At 40.5% G+C, this 9,355-nt stretch overlaps 1 long non-coding RNA gene across 1 annotated transcript; it reads left to right on the top strand.

Annotated features, from left to right (window-relative positions):
- The first annotated feature begins 5,717 nt into the window (after nucleotides 1-5,717).
- LOC138814957 (uncharacterized) lies at nucleotides 5,718-8,640 on the top strand. Its single transcript, XR_011368139.1, has 4 exons — nucleotides 5,718-5,819; nucleotides 6,120-6,311; nucleotides 7,012-7,054; nucleotides 7,995-8,640. It is a non-coding gene; the product is annotated as an uncharacterized lncRNA (long non-coding RNA).
- Nucleotides 8,641-9,355: the final 715 nt, after the last annotated feature.

Raw genomic sequence — 9,355 nt, 5'->3', positions numbered from 1 at the left:
TTTGTATGTGGTATGCTATGGTTTATTCAGGCTGAAGAGCCAAAATAACTCTAATTTAAGATTAACCCTACCATCTTGTCCTAGGCTTCCCTCAGAGTAATACCAAGAGAGAGAAAAAAACCACAGGTTGCCACCAACCCTGCCCACCCTTAAGAAATCAAAACACTTTCCCAAGTGTTCCAGGAACAGTACATACCAATAGTTCAGAGAAAAGGCAGTGTGGTTTGGGTGGACTCAAACCAATCATGTAACTGCTTGTGTGAAAATTCCCTAAATTTGTTTGTTCAGTACTATAAAACTGTGCTGATGTTGTGCTCAGGGATTCTTATTATCACCGGTTAGTGAGTGCACAGAAGACCAGCTTGAGCTTGCAAATAAAAGACTCTTATGCTGTTCATATTGGTCGTGGTCTCTGGGGGTCTTTTGGGCGTCTCAAGTCTGTACAACATTTCTGGGGGTTCATGTGGAATCTCCCTCATAAAACCATCCAGACGCCCCACCACAGAGAATCAAAAAACAAAAACAGCTGTTAAGTCAAGGCACTGCTGTTCTGCATATTTGGTTGCCTGTAATTTCTGTATCTGTAATTCTGGTTTCCCACAGGGTCTGTATTCTGGTTGGCAAGGACTCTTGGTAGACGCGCTATAAGACTGCCAACGGGGTTCTTTGAGAAGATGTCCCCATACCCCTCTTGGTAGATTGCTGTTTAGTACAGATATTTTTGGGAAATTTTCTGTCTGTAGTCTCGCACTTTCATGCAGACATTTTGTGGGAAGTTTTCCATCTGTATTGGGAAGTTTTCCATTTTGGGGGAAACTCTCCGTATGTAGTTCGGCACTTTCTTGTTTACAATTTACAATGATGCAGTGTGTCTTTGTAAATTCTTTGTGTTGAGTGTTCTGTTTGTCATTTGGAGTTTATATTAGCCTTTGTCCTTGGCCCAGGAGGGTCTGAATATGGGGGAAAATCTGTCAGTCTGAGGGGATGGCCGCTAGGGACTTATTTCCCTTGTTCCAAAATGACTGGGACTTCTCTTCCACTTTGGAAGGCCCCTGGGTCAACAAAAGTTGGTGAGACATCACCCCATTCACTGAGACCTGATTGTTCTCTGTTCTGTTTCTTGAGGTAGGGAAGTTCTGGGTGAGAGTAGCATGCTCATTCAGCAGACTCTGGATTCAGCTTGCTGAGTGAGAACGGCACAGAGTTCTGGTAGGGATAAACTCAGCCTTTGGGTGTTGAGTTGTCTCGTTCTGTTTTAGAATTGGTACGAGCTTTAATGTGGGTTTTTGGTTTTTGTGATTTTGTTATTTATTTGAACATCTCTGGGGAAATAAAAGCTCCAGCCTCCAGCTGAGCTCAGTCACAGAGAAGGCTGTGTGGCTGGGTTTCACTTTTCAGCTAGTCCTGACAATGTAAACTGCTCTTGTATAAAATTGGATAAAAATCAGGCCAGTTTAGTTTCAGGTGACCATCCCCCCAGCATTCCTCCAACAGAAGGGATTCAAAAGACTAATTGGAGAAATGCCTTTGTAAAGCAAGCCCTTGAAAAATGAAACTCAACAAAGATACTTAGTTTAAAAGAAATATTGTCTTAAATTTTTGTTTGAAAATTTTAGAAAATGTAAGTAAAAGTTGTTTTTATTTTTGCATGCTTAAATATCTGTGTGAGTATGTTTTGTATGTGTTTGGTAATATGTTGAAGATAGACATTTTCAGCATTCTGTAACAATTGGGTTAGTTCAAAATTTAAAATTCAAAAGGTTATGACGTTTGGACACTACCAAAAATTTTTTTAAAGAATTTTCACTTTGTTTTAAATGGATTTTAAGGATTCTTTAACTTGAAAATTAGAAAATCTGGTATTTTAGAATGCATAAGTCTCTTTACACTGTAATAAAGATATCTGGCTTAACAACAAGGAGAAACTTAGAAGACAAGAGAAGAACTATCTTTAGGAGTGAAGGGTGAACATGCAGAAGTGCAGTTCAGCTGGTCATGCACAGTGGAACCATGCATGGTGAAAGAGGGCAAGCTGGCACAAATGCAGTTCATATAACCCTAAAGAGTTGGATTGGGTGCGTGCCCATTACACAGGAAGGGCAAAGTGGCTCATCTTTATTTTGTACCTTACCTTCAGATAGACACTGGAAACATGATGGTAAAACTGAATGATGTAATGATCGGATTATCATTGCTAAAACTGTCCCTTGGATATGTTAAAATTAAAATTAAGAAGGCCTTTAAAAAGGATTAAAAAGTTTATTTATATAATGTGATTTGTTCTCAATGATATTCTGCTATTGGATATTTTTTTTTAAATGGTGTTAAGTCTAGCTTCTTGGTACAGTGATTGTGATTGTAATTTTTGCAATAAGAAAAAATTCTTATTTGAGTTTAAAAGTTTTCATGTGTATCTGTTTTAAAACAAGCATCCAAGAGAAAATGAGTGACACCTAGCCTTGAGAGGTCAAGGGATTTTTCAAAATGCAACTAAAAACTAAAGTATAGAATATTAAAACGGAGATAACAAATTAGGAATTGATTTCTGGATATAAAGTTTAAAAGTAAAAACGTTCTAAACATTTACCTCAAAATGCTAAAGGAAAAATTAGGATTACCAAAATAATTGCTTAATTCCTATTTCAGTTTGCTCTCATAGGTTTTTTTTTTTGTAACAGTTCCTAGCAGGTCCACAAAAAGGAGTGAGGATTCTTGTAAGTTTATCAGATGTAACTTTGGCTCTTAGTACTTTTCAGGTAAGAACATGCTTAAAAGACACTTCTATGTTGAACACCTTGTTGCTTTTAAGTGGATGAGAGTGGCCTTTTATGAGAATTGTTGATCTACAAACTGGTTCCAAGCCAGCCCAGGCAGAAAAAGGTCCTTGTGAAACTGTCACTTCTACTCAGCCAAAAGATGGCTGAAAGAGCAAGCAGAGTTTCTTTAGGACTCAAAGTGGCAGAGCGATAGCCTGCTGTAGATCTGAGGGACAGCACTCAGGCCCCGAGTTCAAGTTTAGCAACTAACTAAGGGAAATGCCAATGAGGCATTTTTCCCAGTGTGGAGAAGACACTCCTGGGATGAAAACAATGGAGGAGCATCCAGACACCATAAGCCACTGCTTGTATGGCAGAAATAATGTCAGATCCTAGAGTCATTTGTGTGTGGCTTTTCAAAAATTGGTCAGAGCCAGGAGTTCATGGGAACATAGTTTGTAAGCATGCCTACTGTCTATGTCTATCTACCTTGTAAGGGACAGGAACTCTTCAGTCATCTGTGATAGTACTAAAAAGTTAAGGTTTTAAAATGTGGAAGATAGTTTTGATCCCAACCCCTGTATGTGCCAAAAACTCTAATTGGCAGTAAATTTTGAGCTGATGCCAGCTACATGAAATTCATCTGCTCAGGAAAAAAACTTTGTAAACCTGAGAGTGTGTTTCTATTGATATCAGTCTGAAGGCCTACATAGGTAACTGAGGCATTGTTAGGATTACTAGAGATCACATTCCTATGCCATCCAGAAAGATCCTTTTGTAAACTAGAAGTCTAAATAAGCTCCACTGCTGTAGCCAGAAAAAAGGTCTGTGCATTTGTTAAAAGTTAAAATATTGTTCTTAATGACATTTAACCCTGATAACCTCTTTGTAAAATAGGCTATGTTTATAGGTTCCTGGCTAACTAGGATCAACATCCCTGAGTCAGCTTGAAGAAGTGACAGAAGCTGAATCTTTGCCCAACATCCCTTTTAAGAACAAGGGACCAGATTCACTTTTTTTAAAATGTGGCAAAACAGACAGAAGGAAAAGACATGGGAAATAATAGTACAGGCCTGAGCCCTGTATATCTGCCTAGAAAATCCTAGCCCTATTAAAAGAACTATCAAATTTAAAATGTTGTCAGCTTGGTAAATTGTCCTGGGCTATTGTCTAAATAGTTTTAAAATCTAGTGGGGTCACAGCCTGCCAAGCCTATGCCATGTGTCCTTAACCAGGTTGTGTAGGAATTTGCAGCTCAGCACGAGGTGTGACTGTCCCTTGGAGCCACTTAGAGACCCTGTGCTGCTGCTGCTGTTGCTGCTGCTGCTGCACACCCTAATGGGTAAAGTTCAACGACAGCCTGACAGTCACCTGGAGGAAATCCACATCATCACTCAGACCACCTCCACTGCAGTAAAATAGACTGAACTCCTGCTTGACTCCATCACCTGAGAATGCTTCCCTGTTGATATCTACTACAAAATAAGATCATGTGGGACATTCTTTTAGTGATATCTAATAACCCTCTCTACTCCCACAGTGGATATTAGTGGCAAGGTTATTGCTGAATTGCCTTAAGCACTTCAGGGTCACAGCCTCTTTTCTCTCTGGTAGGGTAATAACCTGCTTCTTCCTGGGTATGTTTTAAAGATAAAGGAGGATTTCTTTTTTAAATCAACGGAGACAGTAAGAGGAATGAGACCCAGCCCTAATCTTAGCCTTAAAATCTAACAAGCTTTTCATCCCATTAGTGCCCTGAGGCTTTCTGAGATAACATGGTTCCACAAGTCAAAGTAAAAATGGGCACACACACACACACACACACACACACACACACACACACACACACACACACACACACACAAACACTCCCACAGAGATGTACACACACAGAGTCACAGGCAATATTGTATCTTAAATTCTTATCCAGAGATTGGACAACAGCCCACTTATTTGTGAAGGTTTTTCTTGATTATTTTGAAGGAGGAGGATAGTTCATGAGACACAGGTGACAAGACTTTAGTGAGGAATACTTTATAAACAACTAGCTTATAAAAAGAACAGGAGCACGGTTTTTATCTTTAAATCTTACATTCCTTCAACTATAGTTTTAAATAATAATCATTGAGGGGCTGGGAAGGTGGCTCAGTGGTAGAGTGCTTGTCTTGCATGCATGACGCCCTGTGTTCAATTCCTCAGCACCACGTAAGCAAAAAAAGAAAAAATCCAGAAGTGGCGCTGTGCCTCAAGTGATAGATTGGTAGCCTTGAGCTGAAGAGCTGAGAGACAGCGCCCAGGCCCAGAGTTCAGGCCCCACGACTGGACACCCATTCAAAAAAAATAATCATTGAATTATGAGAAGACAATGCAGCACCTCTTCCCTTCTCCCCTTCCCCTCTGTCATAAAATATGACAAAAATATCAAAAATAGTCTTTTATCTTAAAAAAATGTACACGTGTAAAAATGTCTGACTATATGTGTAAATTTTTTTCAATATTTTTATGATTGTTCCCACCTCTAAGTATTTGTCTTTTGGGCAGATTACAGCACACAGGGGCTTCAAGAGCAAACAAAAGATTAGGAAACATGAACCAAACAGTGTCCTAGGAAGTAGATGCAAAAAGCACATGGCAGGCTGAGAGGGCCCTAAGAGGCAAAATGATTTTTGCAGAACAAGAGGAATAGTGAAAAATAAGGAATAAGGCATGGATCTCACCTAGGAAAGCTTCCTTGAGGCTGAGACCATGCTGGTTCCTAGGCCTACCTGAGGATGTTGGGATTTGACAATGTCCACATTTGTATAGAGTGATGTGGGAGGGGAAATTTCAGCCTCCCGTTTTTCTTTGGGATGGTCTTATGTGAGTAAGCAGCTTAGATCATTGGGCTCTGAGAGATGACACTACTTCCCTCACAATGGAATAGAATATGGAACTCTGAGACCCAGGCAACTGTAACTTACAGTCAGCTCTAGCCAGCTCACTTGGCCTGTGGCTCAGAAACAAGAAAGACATTCCTGTATTGCTTTCAAAGTTCAAGAGAATCAGGTCCCAGGCATGAGAGGGGTGAGTGCCTCACTCGATACTGCAGACATTGGATCAGTGCCAAACCACGAATCCAATGTCTCAGGCTTTTTTATAAGAAGAAATAAAGGGAATCACAAGTCAACTCAGGTCAGGTGTAACTATGACAGGAAACCTATTTAATCTCATTCTAGCCCACAGTACAGGCTTCTTCTTGTGTTTTTATATGGGTATATTGATAAAATATTTACTGTGTACTTTTCAATCCTATTACTCTATTACTCATTTTGAAGTGTACTCCCATTTCCATGTTTCAAAGATTCATTCTTTTTACCACCTTAGTGTGACAATGAGTCTGCTCAAATCCTGAATGTGCCTTATAATATATGGAGCTTGGACTCAGGCTTGTTGGAAATACTGGTAATGGACCTGATCCCTGCCTACCAGAAAGGTGATCTCTTCTATGTTGGAAACTTCCACCGCCACTATAGAGAGTGGGAGACAATGGAGCAGTTGCTGGATATTGTTTAAAAAGTGAGTGTTCCTCATTCAAATCCAGGACTGATGAGACCCCCTGGCAGATTATTGGAATACTTGGTACCTCTCTGAGACTGTTTCAATGGGGTTTTATCACAGGAGCTTGGCTTGAGACAAAGAAGTGCACTCCCTGGATAACTCCTTACGAGTGGCCTGCCAGAACATTTCATTTTCCTCAGAAGCTAGTGGAGCCTTAACAGTTTGCTTGCTGAGAGACTAGGATTAAAGGAATGAGCCAGTGTCACCCAACATCCACCCTCACCTAGGAAATCACTATCTTGGAGGCCTTTGAAGGAATATAGATGGAAGAAAGAATGGAACTTGAACTTGGGGCCTGAGTGCTGTTCTGTTCATATCACTCTACCATTTAAGCTCCAATACCAGGTCTGGCCTTTGGCTGGTTAATTGAAGATAAGTGTCTTTAGAATTTTACAAACTAGACTGGGTTCAAACTGTGATCCTTAGATCTCACCCTCCTGATTAGTAGGATTAGAGGCATGAGCCATGGGACATTTATTTGGACAAATGCTGATAAGCATCCTCACAGAATTTCCATGAAATTGTGTAGACATATCTCTACTTTTTGTCTGTTATGTTTACATTACCATATGTGACTTAACCAGTCCCATGTCTGTCCTGTTAGTTCAGAAAAGGAGAAGCATAGAGTTAACTTCCTTCTCTCCTCCCATTGGTACAGATCCTTCTACCGTAACTGGGAGGAAGATGAACAAGATGAAGAAGTAAGTGGACGTTGACACAAAGAGAAGTTCTGTCTTTGAAAACTGGGTATCTTTGAGGTGTCTGAATCAAAGTCAACTTCCTTCTTTGCACACCAGTTGTGATTTTCACCAGGGGGTTGAGGCTTGGCACTTCAGTGGATAGCAGATTACACAGTGTGGGTGTGGTTGTGGTTTTGGACTCTCATGGATGACGAGGGGGGTATGTATAGCAAGTCAGATCAAGAGGGGAAACAACCTTCTCCTCCTAACATAGGGAGAATTTTAGATGATTATATTTGAGAAATTTCTAGAAGTGGGTTGTGAGGAGCATCCTGCTTGCAGGAGTCTCTTCCTACAACATGCAAGTCCCGCCAGAAAGAGGCTATAGTACAAAGCTCAGGATGGGGAGGAAAGGCTCTCATTTTCCTTGTCACCAATCTGCCCATAGCCTAGTTTGTTCCATCTTCCCTATGTGGATGGACTTCTACCTTGATGATTTCTATGAGAACAAGAACCATGACACCCTGAAAGAACTTACACAGTATGTCAAGCTCAAGATGCCCTCTTTAGACTTGCTCTTCTGCTTACATATTCTTCTGGACCAGCTAGAAGAACGCATGGCCCATGAGACCAAGAAAAAATGGAAGAAGTCCTTGTTTAGAAACCTCAGAGCTGGTGAATATGGATGGAACTTGGGTCTTTAGGCATGGGCAGGATGGGCATAGAGCCCTTAGTACTCCCCAGCTTGGCAAAATATCCTTTTATGGATATTCTTTGCCAGGTAATATCTGTTCTCCTTTGAAGGAACGTGGAAGTAGCCACTCATTAGAAACATGCTAACTTCTCATCAGTGTTCAGTCCAAACTCAAGTTCTACAGCTTCCCCCATTAGATTCTCATGAAAGTTTGTCACACCTTAACTTCTTGAGTTCTAAGACTCCTGTACCTATTTCCATTCTCAGGTTTGTATCACAGTAGAGCAGCTCCTGCAGTTCTCCAGATAAAGAACCCATCAGTGATGTCGTTTATGATGACTCATGGAGATCAGAAAACATTACTGATCTCCAGAAGGCATGTGAACATAGAGGGTGTTTTTTTAATATATAGAAAGGCCCAAGCAGGTTTTGAGTCCTGTGGACATCCCACTGGTTCTGAACCCCACATGTGAAGCAGGAGTAGCTGCACTTACTGCCAAGGAAGAAGATGATCCAGAATATCTTCCATTGATGTTGATAATCCACCTAGATTAGCTCCAAACAAGTAAAAAAGACATGTCTTGGTATGCAGTGTAAATGTATGCTAATGGAAAATGACCCCAGTGTATCTTCAGGAAAACCAATAAGTGAGGTCCAAAATCTAGATTCAGTTGAGGAAAGGGAATCTTTCTTCACAGAATATCCTGACCAATCTGTCCTCCTGAAGGGGATCCAGTTTCCAATTGAGAAATTAGAATCTGTCCCTCCTTGGACTCAGGAAGAAAACCCTGTCTTTAATGAGGAAGTAAATCCCTTTTAGGACTCTGAGGCAGAATTTTTTCTGAAGGCAACTTAGAAGCCAATCTAGATTTAGAGATTCCTTCCCCCATTCCTGGGAAAACCTGTATTTTTTTTGTCCTGATGGTTATAAAATGCTCATTCTATTTTTCTAACTTTATTAAAATGTTAGTGTTTTTTATATAATCTAGTATTCATGAATCCTAATTATGTTTTTTAAGCCTACAATCTGAAGCATTGTGCATATGTGTTCTGTGGGGGGATAACAGAGTGACAGGGTGCTGTACAAGAGAGCCTACTGCATATTACTGAACTGTTAAATGCACAGGGAGCGGCAAGGAAGCCAGGCCATGCCTGTATGGGGAAATAAGGTGGCTACAAAAGGTCTATGAAATAGCAGGTTAGAGGTCCTAGAAAGCTGTTCTGTCAATTTGGACAAATGTCACAATACTTATAGTGGTATGTAGGATACTCTTCCAACCGTGAGTTCAAATCTGTTTACATTTCATTGTGCTTTGGGCACATATGGAAGAAAAGTTACTCTCCAATAATATCATACAGTAATGTGAATCATTTTCTTTAAAACTGCTCCAGGGCTGAGAAGGTGGCTCAGTGGTAGAGTGCTCGCTTTGCATGCATGAGGCCCTGGGTTCAATTCCTCAGCACTACATAAGCAGATAAAGCTGGAAGTGGCATTATGGCTCAAGTGGTAGAGCACTGGTCTTGAGCTGAAGAGCTTAGGGACAGTGCCCAGGCTCAGAGTTCAAGCCTCACAACTGGCAAAAATACTGCTCCATTAAACAATTAAATAATTAATAATTAATTCAGGC

Source organism: Dipodomys merriami, unplaced genomic scaffold (genome assembly GCF_024711535.1).
Source record: "Dipodomys merriami isolate MVZ:Mamm:240054 unplaced genomic scaffold, mDipMer1.0.p SCAF_107, whole genome shotgun sequence".
NCBI lineage: Eukaryota > Metazoa > Chordata > Mammalia > Rodentia > Heteromyidae > Dipodomys > Dipodomys merriami.
Note: the sequence above shows the minus strand (reverse complement) of the source record. Positions and strands in the feature narration are given on the sequence as shown.